Genomic DNA, 12,175 nt, shown 5'->3' on the forward strand with positions numbered 1-12,175 from the left:
CAGGCCGGTATTGCTGTACTTTAACCTCGTCATTTTGACATTTCAACTTCTCTCTGGCAGGCTACCAAAGAGAGGAAAAATTCTGTAAATGTGAAAGCAATCATTTGTGTAGAGTTTGATCTTCCTTTCTACCTTTCCCTTCTGTGTTCAGAGAGCGTCTGCTGGCTCTCGTGCACTGCCGTGTATTTAATTGCACGTGTGTGGCAGCCGCGAAGCCCTAGTCTCGACTCCTCATGTTGTATTGGCCATAACTAACAGTCCTTGATCTGTGCCGATGTCAGTGAAAATGTGGTGCTTGAGGTGACATGTGTTTTATTAAAATTTTTTATCATGAATTTCCCAGTTGTCTCATACTTCTGTAGCAAAATTAACTTCTCTAACGTCTTACAGAGTTTTTGGTTACTAATATATTTTATAAAAATCAACAAGATGGCATTAAAAGTTACATTACTTCAAAACATGATATAGAAACGCTGCTGATAAAACTGTTGCTGAGTAGGAAGGAGCAGAATATTGTTCTCTGTCTCGGGGTAGGGTTTTGTCTCCTTTGCCTGCGGTTGAACATTTTGTAAATTGTGCATTTGCTGTGGAACTTCACGACCTGCAGCTAATTTCCCATCCCTTTGCATGCTACAATGGGTCTTCCTAATAACTTCAAGGCATTATCATAACATTTCTTCATTTCAGTCATTGATAAAATTTTTACGATGCATTTCAGGGAGAGATCTACAGTTGAAATAGGCTGTGATTTTTTTATTTATTTAATTTTTTTTTCAGAAAGGGGAAAAAAGGGTTGAGGCACTCTCAAATTCTTTCCCAGGGCGGGAGTTACTGCCTTGCAAAGCCCGGATGGGCTGGGGTGGACTCCTAGCTGTAAAACAGTAACAATACTGAAGCTGTCTATGTTGCATGAAGATTTCTGTAACACAGTTATCCTGCTTCCTTACTGTATTTTCTAGCCACTAGTATCTGCTGATTGTTATCTCTGGGGCTCATAGGTTTTCCTGGATTGAGTTTTTGTACTGGCAGTGTGTGACTGTTCCTGCAGCCCCTCAAGGAGACAGTGCAGCAACAAATGTGCACAATGCCTTTAGAGTGCCCTTGCCCTCCTGTCTGCCCAGCTCCTGGAAATCATTGCCACTGTAGTTTTTAGTCTCGTTATGTATTAAACCTCATAATTTTAGTTCCATTTTGCTTCTGCAGAAGTCCTTAGTGAAACTTTTCACTGTCGCATGTACCTAGAGCACGTTTGTGTTGTCAGGCAGTTGTTTGAACATTTCTGGTGGCTGGATGTCGCTACAGTCTGATAAGAAATGCCCTTCTGTGTGTGCATATGCTAGCTCTCCAGACCTGCAAGACTGGTGAAAGGTACCTGGCAGGTGGAAAGCAATACTCCCTGCATTTTGCTGGTAGCAAGCCCAGTGCGAGGCAGCCCTGAACTGGGAGCCTTGTAGCTGCACGATGCTGTGTTTGGGCTGGGCAGCAGTGTACTGATTGCAATTTCATAGTTCCAGCTCAGAGTTTCTGGTGTCCGGCAAGCTTATGCCTGCCTGCAGAAAGACCGTGGAGATATCCTCGTCATCAGCTCATGTCCTGAGTTGTTAGTCAAGACTCTTAAAGAAAATAACCCTTGAGGTAGTGCAGCATCATTAAAAAATGTTTTCATGGGGGGGTCTCCATTAAATTATCAGCTGCAGATGGAAGATTGAAAACTCTGCTAATGTAGTGGTGTGCTATCAGCCACCAAATGTTAGGATTGTTGTTAATTGACATCGGTGTTAGTAGTTCTTACTAGTTCAGTAACAGCCACGTTGTTCCTTAGGTGATGGAAGTTTGCATCTTTCAGGTTTTGGTGCTATTGGTGTTTCTGTTCTTGTATGCAGATTACTCAGTAAAATGCTTTTTTTTCTGTAGCAGAATATCTGCTGTACCTCATGTTATGTACAGTTGACATGACATCAGCCAGAAGATATTGGTGACTGACTGGCAATAGGTATCGGCTCTAACCAGCTAGGCAACCACCTTGCTGCTCACCTGGAGCCCTTGACTCTTACCACAAGGGAAATAAACCATGGCAGATGGCTGATCCTCCCGGCTTGTCACGTCTCAAGAGGTGAGGTCCATGTTGTTATTTCCGCTGTCCCAAAATGGAGGTTTTTGGGTGGCTGTACAATGCACACATTCCCCAGCATGGCAGGAGGTAGGGAAATTGCCTGTGCCTCAGACAGGGCAGGAGGAACTGATTCCGCTCAGGCATTATCCAAGCCCCTGCACTGTAAATCTGGGTAGTCCCGCTATTGTTCCAGCATTACAGTGAGGCTGAGGGATGGCTTTGTTATCTTGGCTCGTTTTCCATCCCTATGAGCTTTGCTCTCGTCTTGTGCGTTGCTGGCACAATCTCTAGTTGTGTATGTGGCAGTATACATTCAGCGTTATCCACTGTGCCTGACCAGAGGACTTAGTCTGTTCTGGGTCTGTTCAGTTACTTCATATTGTTGTCAGCTGGAAAATCTGTAAATGCCCTATGATATTTTATGGCTTTATAAGCTGTACAAAATGTCCAGCAGGTAGTTTAATGTCTAGCAGATACAGTCTATAAGAGTGCGTTTTTTTCATTAGCTCTTTGGCAGAACTGAACATACTTTCGTAGCTGCAGGATGGACTTTTGGTTGCTTGTGGTCATAGTTTTTTTTTCTTAATACTGGCGTCTACCGTATGTACATGTTGTTGCCAAAATAAGATATTTCATAGTGTCTTGTACAGACAGCAGTGGAGGGCCTCACAATATATTTATTAGTTTTCCAAACTCTTGGCCCTTCAGGAATATAAAGCAGCCTAACAACTTTTTCTTTACATAATTAAGAGCAATCTGTTCAGGGTTTCTTGCAGGAACTGGCTAGTGATTTTTTCCTCTCTGGGAGTAATTCTCTTGAGATAACATTTCTGTGTACTGTTAAATTGTTCTTTCTTTTCTTATTAATATTTACAGAAGTTTTGATGGGCACTTGTTAGAATTTCTTTGTATTCAGACTTTGCAGCCTGTAGAGGATATTTCACCTATTCCAGTAGATTTACAGTTTTGACTCCTGGGATTTTAGCTCCTTAAGTCACAGACGAGAGCAGAGTTATACACAGGATAAAAATAGAAAGCAGTAATTAATACCCATCCTCGGTGAGCCTGGCTTTTCTAGTCTCTCTTGACATGTTGCACTGCTGCAATTTCCTTTCCTTTTCCTAAGAAATAGATGAATTAATATCTTTCTGCATGAGTGAGAAAATAAAACAAAGATGCTTGCTTCCTGCCCTGGCACGCCATTCCCCCTGGGGTACAGAGAGTTTCTGTGAGCTCTCTTCTCCCGTGCAGCCCTGTTGCCTTGGCAGGCTGCTGCTAGACTGGAGGAGGCTGGACAGCAGAAGTAATGGCAGAGCCTCTCCCTTCGCCCTCCCGGACATCACTCCTTCCATCCTGCAAGGTTTTATTCCATTTCCTCCAAGCAGCAGAGACTGACTCCTCTTCAGCTTTTGCAGGGGTAAATCCAGGTTTGTGTGGCTCTGCACCTTACCGTGAGGGTTTGGGTATTTTTTTTTCCATTTCCTTTGCAGATGAGGAAGATCAGTAGGAACTTTTTCTCTTCTGTCCCCTGTTTGCACAAGAAGAATCAGCTGCTGGGAGTGTTGGAGGGAAGAGCTTGACTCTGAATCTGTCTCTACTGCTTGTCAGGGGAGACCCTGAGTTTTGTCACTCTAAGGATCATCTTACCTTGTCTTCTCTGAGAAAACAGGTTCAGGAGGGCAGAGAGAGTTGTATTTGACAGGTCTGGGAAGGCTGGCTGTATGGATGCTGAGTCAGGGACACGGTTTTGTATATGGATCTATGAAGAATTCACCCTTGAGCATGACCTGAGTTGCAGTCCTGTGCTGCTTGTCAGTAAGGACGTGACTGTGTTGGTGCTGGACCCCAGGAAGTTAAGAAATACTTAACTCCAGAGAAGGTCATTACTTTGTGCTGGATGAGAGCACCTTATGCCCTCTAAGTAACATGCGTAGAGATTGCTTTGATACTATGTGAGGATTAAGGATGAAAGTTTTAATCCTGTGTATTTTCCCAAGGGTCATTGCTAAGCATTCAATTTAATTGTTAGGATCAGTCATAGAAGGAAAGCAGGAGACAGGAAAATGCAATTCTAGGTGTATGTAACCATCGTTGTCCCCCACGTCTCTTGTATTTTGGCTCATTAGAGAGTGGTGATTTTGTCCCCTACCTTTTCTTCAGGGCTGGTTTGCTCTTGTCTGCTCCCTGAGCTCTCAACTCCCTTTCTGCTGTTTCAGTGGAAACACCTTGCCCTGTGCATCTGTCCCTGGGGAGCATCCTCCTCCCTTGCGTTGGAGTGCTTGCAAGATACAGGGTAATGTAAGGGATCAGGTCATCTCCTTCCCCTCTCTTCCAAGGCTTTCCTCATTTACATTCCTGTTGTGTCTCCTAATTACCATCCCTTTGTTTTTTTTATTCCCCCTCAAACTGCCTTTTTCTGCTTATGGTCTCCTGAGGATGTTATGCTGAAACTTTATCAAACTTACATTACTAGAAATAGTTAATGCAAAATCTTCTTTCAGGAATTCTCACATCCAGCTTGCAGCATCGTTGCACAGTCTGTCATGACATTTCCAATAGAGACACAATTGGAAGTCAGACCTTTCTTTCTGGATTACCTCCTGTTTCCCCTTGCTAGGGACATGGGTATATATTGTCTTCCTGGAGTTAAGGTACATTCATTTCATCAATTAGTATTACAAATCATGTGTATATCCACCTGATACTTCCTTCCCATATCTCCCATCCCATAAAGAGCTTAGTTTTTCATAGGATACAGTCCAGCAGAGAATAAGTATACAGTTGATTAAACAGTTTTTTGTAGAATATATATACTGGGTGTTGAACAGAGACCTGTGAAGAGTTTACACATTGGAGCATATTTCTGGGGCCACATACATCATGTATGTAACTGCCGTCTGAAAAAGCAGTCCTGATTTACTGTGGGGAGTTCTGTATTAGCCTGTCATGTAGCTGGGAGAGAAGGTTGTGCCTCTGTTACAGCCTGGTGATGATATGGAAACGATGCATTGTTTTTTTATGTACTCCTGTTTAAATTCTTATTTAAAGACTTTGAAGCATCCTATTGTGTGCTTTTGTATGGCGTGACTTTGTAACCGTCATGGGCAGAATCCCATTTCAAGGTCTTCTGTAAGCCATCTGCTTTCATTAATAGCTTTTGGATTTGGCATGTGCCTCACTGCAGATTAAAATAGCCACATTGCTGCAAAACTTTCTTTACCGCCTGCATCAGTTTGGCCTTCCCATTGAGCCTCCGCAGGCTGGGTGCACCCTCATGGGAGAGGGTGCTCTGCACTGCACCCTGCTCTCAGTGTGTGCCCTCCAGCTTGTCCCCGGGTGATGGGGGTTGCGTGACCCAGTGCTCCTGGGTTTGCTTTAAAAGGAAACCCAGGTATGTGCAAAACTGGCATGTGGCATGGCTCCCTGCCATCAGGATGCTGGGGTATGGTCAGAATACATTGCAGTCAGGACTACAGAGTGCCGCATGTGTGATAAATTTTCTCCTCTACTTCAAGGTGACCCCTGTGGGTTGGGTGTTGGGTACACTGGCATGCCACTTTAGATAGCTTCCACTGCTGTAGCCCAAGCCAGTCCTCTTCTAAAGGCAGAAAACTTTAACTTTTGACTGTGTGAATCCTGCTGGCACCAAATAGTTATAACCCAGATGGTTTAGTGGCAGAAACATCAGCCTAGGGCACAGAGATTCAATTCCTTGTTTTGACACATTCTTCCTATACAGCACTTGGTAAGTCCATCAGTCCCGGTGTTTTCTGTTTGTAGAAGGTGCCTCACCCATCCAAAAACTCAGTTGTCCATGCTGGTTTCTGTTAACAGTGCATCTGGGAGAGCTCCACTGGAGGTACAGTGGCGGTACAGGTCAGAAAAGTCTCTGCTTAACACCCAGAAACAGACACCTGCTGCTTTTCCCAAAGCTCCTTCAGAACATTTATAGTGAGCCATGGTCTTGGTGGCCTGTCACATTGGGATGTGGTACATGGGCATTGCTCACCCAAGGAGAAACAATGGCGACACAAAGCCTGAAAGACAGTTCAGCAGCAGGACCAGCGATGAAGGGATCTGCTGAAATAATTCCAGAGCACAATGAAGCTTCCTTAACCCCAACTGTAATGACAGGGTTTTGTTTTTGTATGATTAGCTTAAGTCTACGCCACGTCAGCCAGACTTCATGGTGGGCCATTCACTGTCTCCCTGGCAATGGAGGGCAGCCCAGATCTTCGCTCCAAGCCTTGAATGCAGTACTGCCTTGGGGAGGAGCAACACAGGATCCTCTGCTTGATGTTTATCCCTGCCCATTGCAAGGGGGTTGGAACTAAATGATCTTTAAGGTCCCTTCCAACCCAAACCATTCTATGATTCTATGTTGCCCTGCATGGGGAGGCTTTAGGTTTTGCACTGGTTTCTTTCTATTTGTGTGGGGTTTTTTTAAAAAGCAAAGCAACACCGGTCTTAAAACAAAAGTAGTTCTGATTTTTCAACAACGTGTGAATTTCTTACAGCAGTCAACCCCCTGTCTTTCTAAAGAGGATTTGAAGGGCCAGAGTGTTCATTCCCATCACTACAGAAATGGCAGACATGGAGCAGGCCGGCTTTAACCCCCAGCTCATCAGTAGAAAAGTGTCTACTGAGAATATTGCTAAGAGGAAGCCCCTTAACATATTCAGACTCAAGCCAGACTATCTCACCTAGGTTTTTTTTTTAAGCCCTTTCCTCTCTCCGTTTCTCCTGGCATAGGTATCCTGTTCCTGGAGCGTGCCAAACATGTAGTTTTTATTGCAACCTCTTGAATCTTCGTGGAGAGCAAGGTCTGCTCGCAGTGATACACAGCAAGACGTTTCTATTTTGAGCCAAGGCCCACGCTGTGATTTTTTTGAGAGAAGGAAACCTTTATTGGAATCCTGCAAGGTTTTATTTTATTTCCTCTGCAGCCATGAGAGGTGGTAACTGCTGCAGCCTCCCTCACGGTGGTGAGTGAGTCCTTCCAGCGGTCCCTGGTTTTCAGTCTCACCCTGAGCCATTGGCTTTCCCTTGAGCTCGACTCAGCAGTGTCTGATGATCCAGCTGTCATTTGCTAGGAGGTTGACCCATCCCCTCTCCCCTCCAACCTGAAGGTGTTCAAAAGGAAGTCATAAAGTTGATATTTTCATTGTAGAGACATGGTCTATCCAAGTTTTTGGCATGTTTTTGTCTCTCTTAAAATATGTTCTCCCTTGAGATTTGGCTCAGGGGCTAAGAAAGTGTGTTGCTTATGATCACATCTTTGAGACACCTCAGTGTCTTAACATCTTTCACAAGAATGTGTTTCTGAAGAGCCAGTCATGAAGTCTGGAGTTTATCAGTCCACTTCTGACATAGTAGGAGGACAAAATTAGTTCCAGAGAGGGAGAGATGTTGGAAATGACACAAAATCCTTCTGGTAGAAAGAGGAGTAATGGTTTGCAGCTATCAGATATTTCAGATCACACAAGGGGATCAGTAGTCCAGATGGAAATACCAACATTCATTGTTACAGTGTTTCTTTGAAAAATTTCCTAGTATGAACGTAAGGATCCTCGAGACCTAACGAGGAGAGATGCTTTCAGAGATGCTGTGGCTTCATCAGCCTTTGTTCGAAGCTGCTAAAACATGGCTTTGGACAGACAAGGAGAAATAAAACTCCAGTCATGTCCAGGGGGACAATAAAAGGGAGGTGGAAGGAAATAAACCTGTTGGTCAAGATAAATTCTGACTCAGCTCTTCAAAATTTGCAGCTACTCACTCTCGAGAGTTTCCTTCAGGTCCCACATAAGCATTTGTCATTTAGTTTTAGTACTCCTTGTCGGCCGTGGCTGGCTTCAAGGAGGTTGGTGTTGAGGTTGGTGCTGGGAGTTGTCTGCTGGTCATTGGCTTCTACCCAGAAGAGGGGTCAGTCGGCTGGCTCAGCAGAGCACGCTTTGAGGGGGAAAACCATGATTTTCAACCAGCAAAAGTTAATGTGTCTGCAGGTCAGACAGAGATCTGAGGAGCTAAGTCCGGTGTGAAAACCAAAGGAGGTAAGAGTGTTTCAAATCATTTCTCAAGTAGGCTGAATGTGCCTTTCTTTCTCCACCATAGAAATTAAAAATGGCAAAAAAAGATGTTAAATGAGCAGGCTGAGATGGTTATATGGATCCGTTCATCATGTCTCTGTGCCTGGTTTTCTGTAACCCATGGTGCACGTATGATAGTCCAGAATGGTGCTGAAACAGGAGCCGGCACGGCCTGAGCCTCCAGCTGGGAAGCTGGAATGGCAGCACTGCCATCACCCTTGACAGGCAGGAAAGGATAATGCTGCCCTCATATTTCCCGAGGGAATTTGTAAGGGATAGCTCTTTATTATTGGAAACATTGATAGTGTTTGATGGAAAGATACCCGTGAAGAAAAACTCAGTTGAAGCAGAGGTTATGTGGAAGGGATTTTTACTGGCTGGACTGGTCATGGTGCTCAAGACCCATGCTTTTGTGGGGAAAAAAATCAATAGCTGCAGGCATTTTGCATTATGAGAAACCATCAGGATTCTCTTGTCACTGTCCCATGGGATTTCCAAGAAGCGTCATTCTCACAGTCCTTTGGCAATATGCAGAGTTTTCTTTTTTTTCATGATCCTAATCTGTAGGATATGTATCCGACCTAATAAAACCATTTTTCAGCTTCACTGTTGGTAGTTTTCTTCCTCTTCTTTCAGAAAACATCTTGCCTGCTGGCAACTGCATTGTCCAAAGAGGTTTGAAGCTTGGCACGCTGTCAACAAAACTTCAGTTACCCTTTCAATCAAACATGGTAGCGCTGTGAACTGACTTGGCCTCCATCCCAAGGTTCACCATAATCTTCCTCGTATAATAGGAAGTCCAAACAACCCCAGGAAATAATTCAGATGCAAGTGGTGCCTTTAGTGGAATAAAGAAGTGCCTAGAAGAGACATTAAGAACCTCAGCTTTAACTCTTTTCATAATTATGCACTCTGGAGGAGTGGAGGCTTTGTAGATGAAGAGATTACATGCATCTTATGAGGTCTGTATAGCTGTGACAGTATCTTCCACCCACATTTTCTCACTTTTTTGTTTTACTGACATTGCAGTTGCAACATTTAGTGGAAGAATATTGCAGAGCAGGCTACCCTATAACCCCGAAGGTCCCTTCCAGTCTGGCACAGGTAAATTGAATCATTCTTCCCTTAGGGATGATAAGGATGAGCTTTTGGAAGAGCCTGTTGGTAAGAGCAGTAGGGGGTAGAACTTAATTAGATTAAGATGCAGTTCGGCGATGTTTGTGCTGAGGGGTTCTGCAGTGTGGCTGCCGGAGAGAGCGGCAGTCTGAGCTGGGAGTGCCCTGGGATGTTCTTCCCAGCCCTGACTGCCTCTGTGCTGTCTTTATTTTTGAACAAGAGAAAGGAAAATACATCTGAGGTGTAAATCTTGATCTAAATGAATGCAGGGGGGCACTGGGGTGCTAACAAAACCGCATCTCAAGCTGGTGTCCTGCTGGTGTCCTGCCTCTGGCCGTGACCCAGTGCCGGCAGCCTGGCAGGAAGGCAAGTGCTCGGCTTTTCCTTGCCAAAATGCTGCAATTAATAGGGTAATGTGGTGGGCAGGATTCGGCTGATCACCCCACCTTTCTGTCAGCTTTTGCTTGAGGTGTGAGTACTGATGGCCTGTGTGTTTGATACAGTTATAAATGCTGGTTTGCTTTTGAATGTCTTTGTCCTTTTTTAGTGTTACTTGTTTACTTGTCTTGATAACACCTTCCATGAGGAAGTTGCATGTCTCTTAGTTTCCAATAAACAAAATTTCCTTCTCCCTGGTATATACTTTTATTTTAGTATTATAGGTTTGCCCTGCTGCACTGTAGAAGGGATAATTTGGAGTACCCAATTCACTCTCTTCATGCTATTCATTATTTTATGTGTCTCTCCTGTGGTCTCTCTCCTTTTTATTACTAATCAGGTCTAGTCTTTTAAATCCTTCTTTGTGTGATAGTTTCATTTTACAAAAGCTGAACTAGTTTATATCAACTCAGTTACTCATATCAAAAGTGTTTAACAGCTGCGGTCCCACGTACTCATTGCAAACCGAACTTAAATTGTGTCAAGTTCTGCGCTGCTTTGCTATGGCAAGTGGGAATGTTTGTTGCAGCTGTCTTTAAATTTAAATTTGGATGTTTTAAATGAATTAAATATGAACATGAATAATGCAACTGGTAACCTAGCCTTTCTGCAATTAAATGCAAACTTTTGCATTTTGTCTCTATGCTTTCAGGTTTTGATATGCCGCAGTATTTGTACTGACTTTGCTGTCTTGTAGGAATGATGGGGAACTAGAGCCCATGACAGTTCAGTGGAGCCGTTGGCACTTTTGATATCTCGGTGAGTGGAAGTTGTTTGAAACTGTGGGAGAGGCACTTTATCTGCTACAAAAGGCAGCAAATCAGTTGGCCTTTTTAGATTTTAAGGTAGCATCCTGCTGAAATAAATTTGCACATTGATCTGTCCTTTCAGGGTGTAAATTCTGGAAACCAACACCATGTAAAACTGTGGTCCGTGCTTGCAAGATTATCTTGATATCCACAAGCATGAGAAATACAGCTTTTGAAAAAGAGGGTAGTTTTAACTCTGGTATGCAGCTTTGTACAAGTGTCAGGTTCTGGAGATGGAGTATTGCAGCATGTGCTGGGCTATGTAAATCTCAGATGCTTTATTTGATGCAAAAATAAGATTGTCTCCTTCATGTCATTGACCCAGCCGACAGGTTCTCAGCAGGGGCATGTTTGTGTCTAAGGTTGTTCAGGAAGATCTATCTGTGTGAATAGCTCATTTTTGCCCCTTGGATACCAATCTGTAGCTTCTGCTATTTATAACTTTAAGATTTTTTTTGGTTTTCAGTCCCTGAACGGTGTAAAGACCACATACATCCATACCACATTTCTCCCTATCCTGCAGTGCCTGTTAGCTTGCCTGTTCTGCTGTTCATTTTCTTCTCTCTAGACTGAAGTCTGTCTTCTTCACTGGGATGTTTCAGGCTTGCTAAAGCCTACAGGGCGATTCTGCTTGCCTTCCAATCAGTTGTCAGTGAAATAAAATCATAGGGTATTTCAGGTTGGAAGGAACATTTGGAGGTTGTCTGGTCCAGCCCCGCACGCAGAGCTGGGCTGGCTTTGAAGTCAGACTCAACTTCAAGGTTAGATCAGGCTGCTCAGGGTGGTAGCTAGTGACGCTTGGAGTGGAGATTTTACAGCCTCTCTGGACAACTATAGAATGAAATTACACCCAGTGGGAATTACCAGTTCCCAAGTCCTATGTTAGTAAAGCCCACCTTATACCAGTTTCAGGAGGGCTGGGGTACACGGGCTAAAGAAGAGAGGGCAGGGACTGGTGCCTGTCCCTGGGATGCAGTGAGGCTGGTGGCTGTGGTGGCTCACATCCACACTGTGCAGGGCTAGCTGCCACCAGGGCAGGCGGGCTGAAGCCATGCGTCGTGGAGTTTGGCTTTGGCTCTTTTCTGGGCGTTACGTGGCCCTGGAGCATACTCATTATTTTGCATATTTTTTCTCATTTTTGAGTTATGATCTTGCAGGATGAAATCATGCGTTGCTGTCCTGTGGTGTGAGAAATGTACGGGGGAGCTGGATGGTGCTAAGCCGTGGGTGGAGGACTGTGAAGGGTGGCAGGAGTCAGGCTGGGGCCATCTCATATGGACAGTTTCTTGGAAGCATGTTTTGGAGTGAGCTGTCCCCAGGCTCGCACCCACGTGGCTCGCAGCAGAGTAGGAGTCCCTGTGCAGCCTAAGTCTTCTCCTTTGGGGAAAAGTCACCTTTTTTTTTTTTTTCAATAGGAGCAACATTTTCAATGTCTCATTCTCTTCCACGACATGCGATCTTGCTGGGAGCCCACTACAGTGTTGGCTGAGAGACACCAGCAGTCATCTGTGTGCTTTACAAGTAGTTAGGGTTACTCCCATTGCTGTCCGCGCGAGGATGGAGGGTGCAGTAATTTCACCTCTTCTCCCGAGCCACAACCTTCCACAAATAGT

General features: G+C 44.4%; 1 protein-coding gene across 1 annotated transcript in view; it reads left to right on the top strand.

The window, feature by feature from the left end:
* Nucleotides 1-2,082: 2,082 nt before the first annotated feature.
* SCMH1 (Scm polycomb group protein homolog 1) overlaps nucleotides 2,083-12,175 on the top strand; it is a 64,426-nt gene continuing 54,333 nt past the window's right edge. Inside the window, exons 1-2 of the mRNA XM_009811712.2 lie at nucleotides 2,083-2,113; nucleotides 10,451-10,512. The gene's annotated coding sequence lies outside the window, so the exon portion shown is untranslated. The remainder of the gene's footprint in view (nucleotides 2,114-10,450; nucleotides 10,513-12,175) is intronic.

This window comes from Gavia stellata, chromosome 29 (genome assembly GCF_030936135.1).
Source record: "Gavia stellata isolate bGavSte3 chromosome 29, bGavSte3.hap2, whole genome shotgun sequence".
In the NCBI taxonomy this organism is placed as follows: domain Eukaryota; kingdom Metazoa; phylum Chordata; class Aves; order Gaviiformes; family Gaviidae; genus Gavia; species Gavia stellata.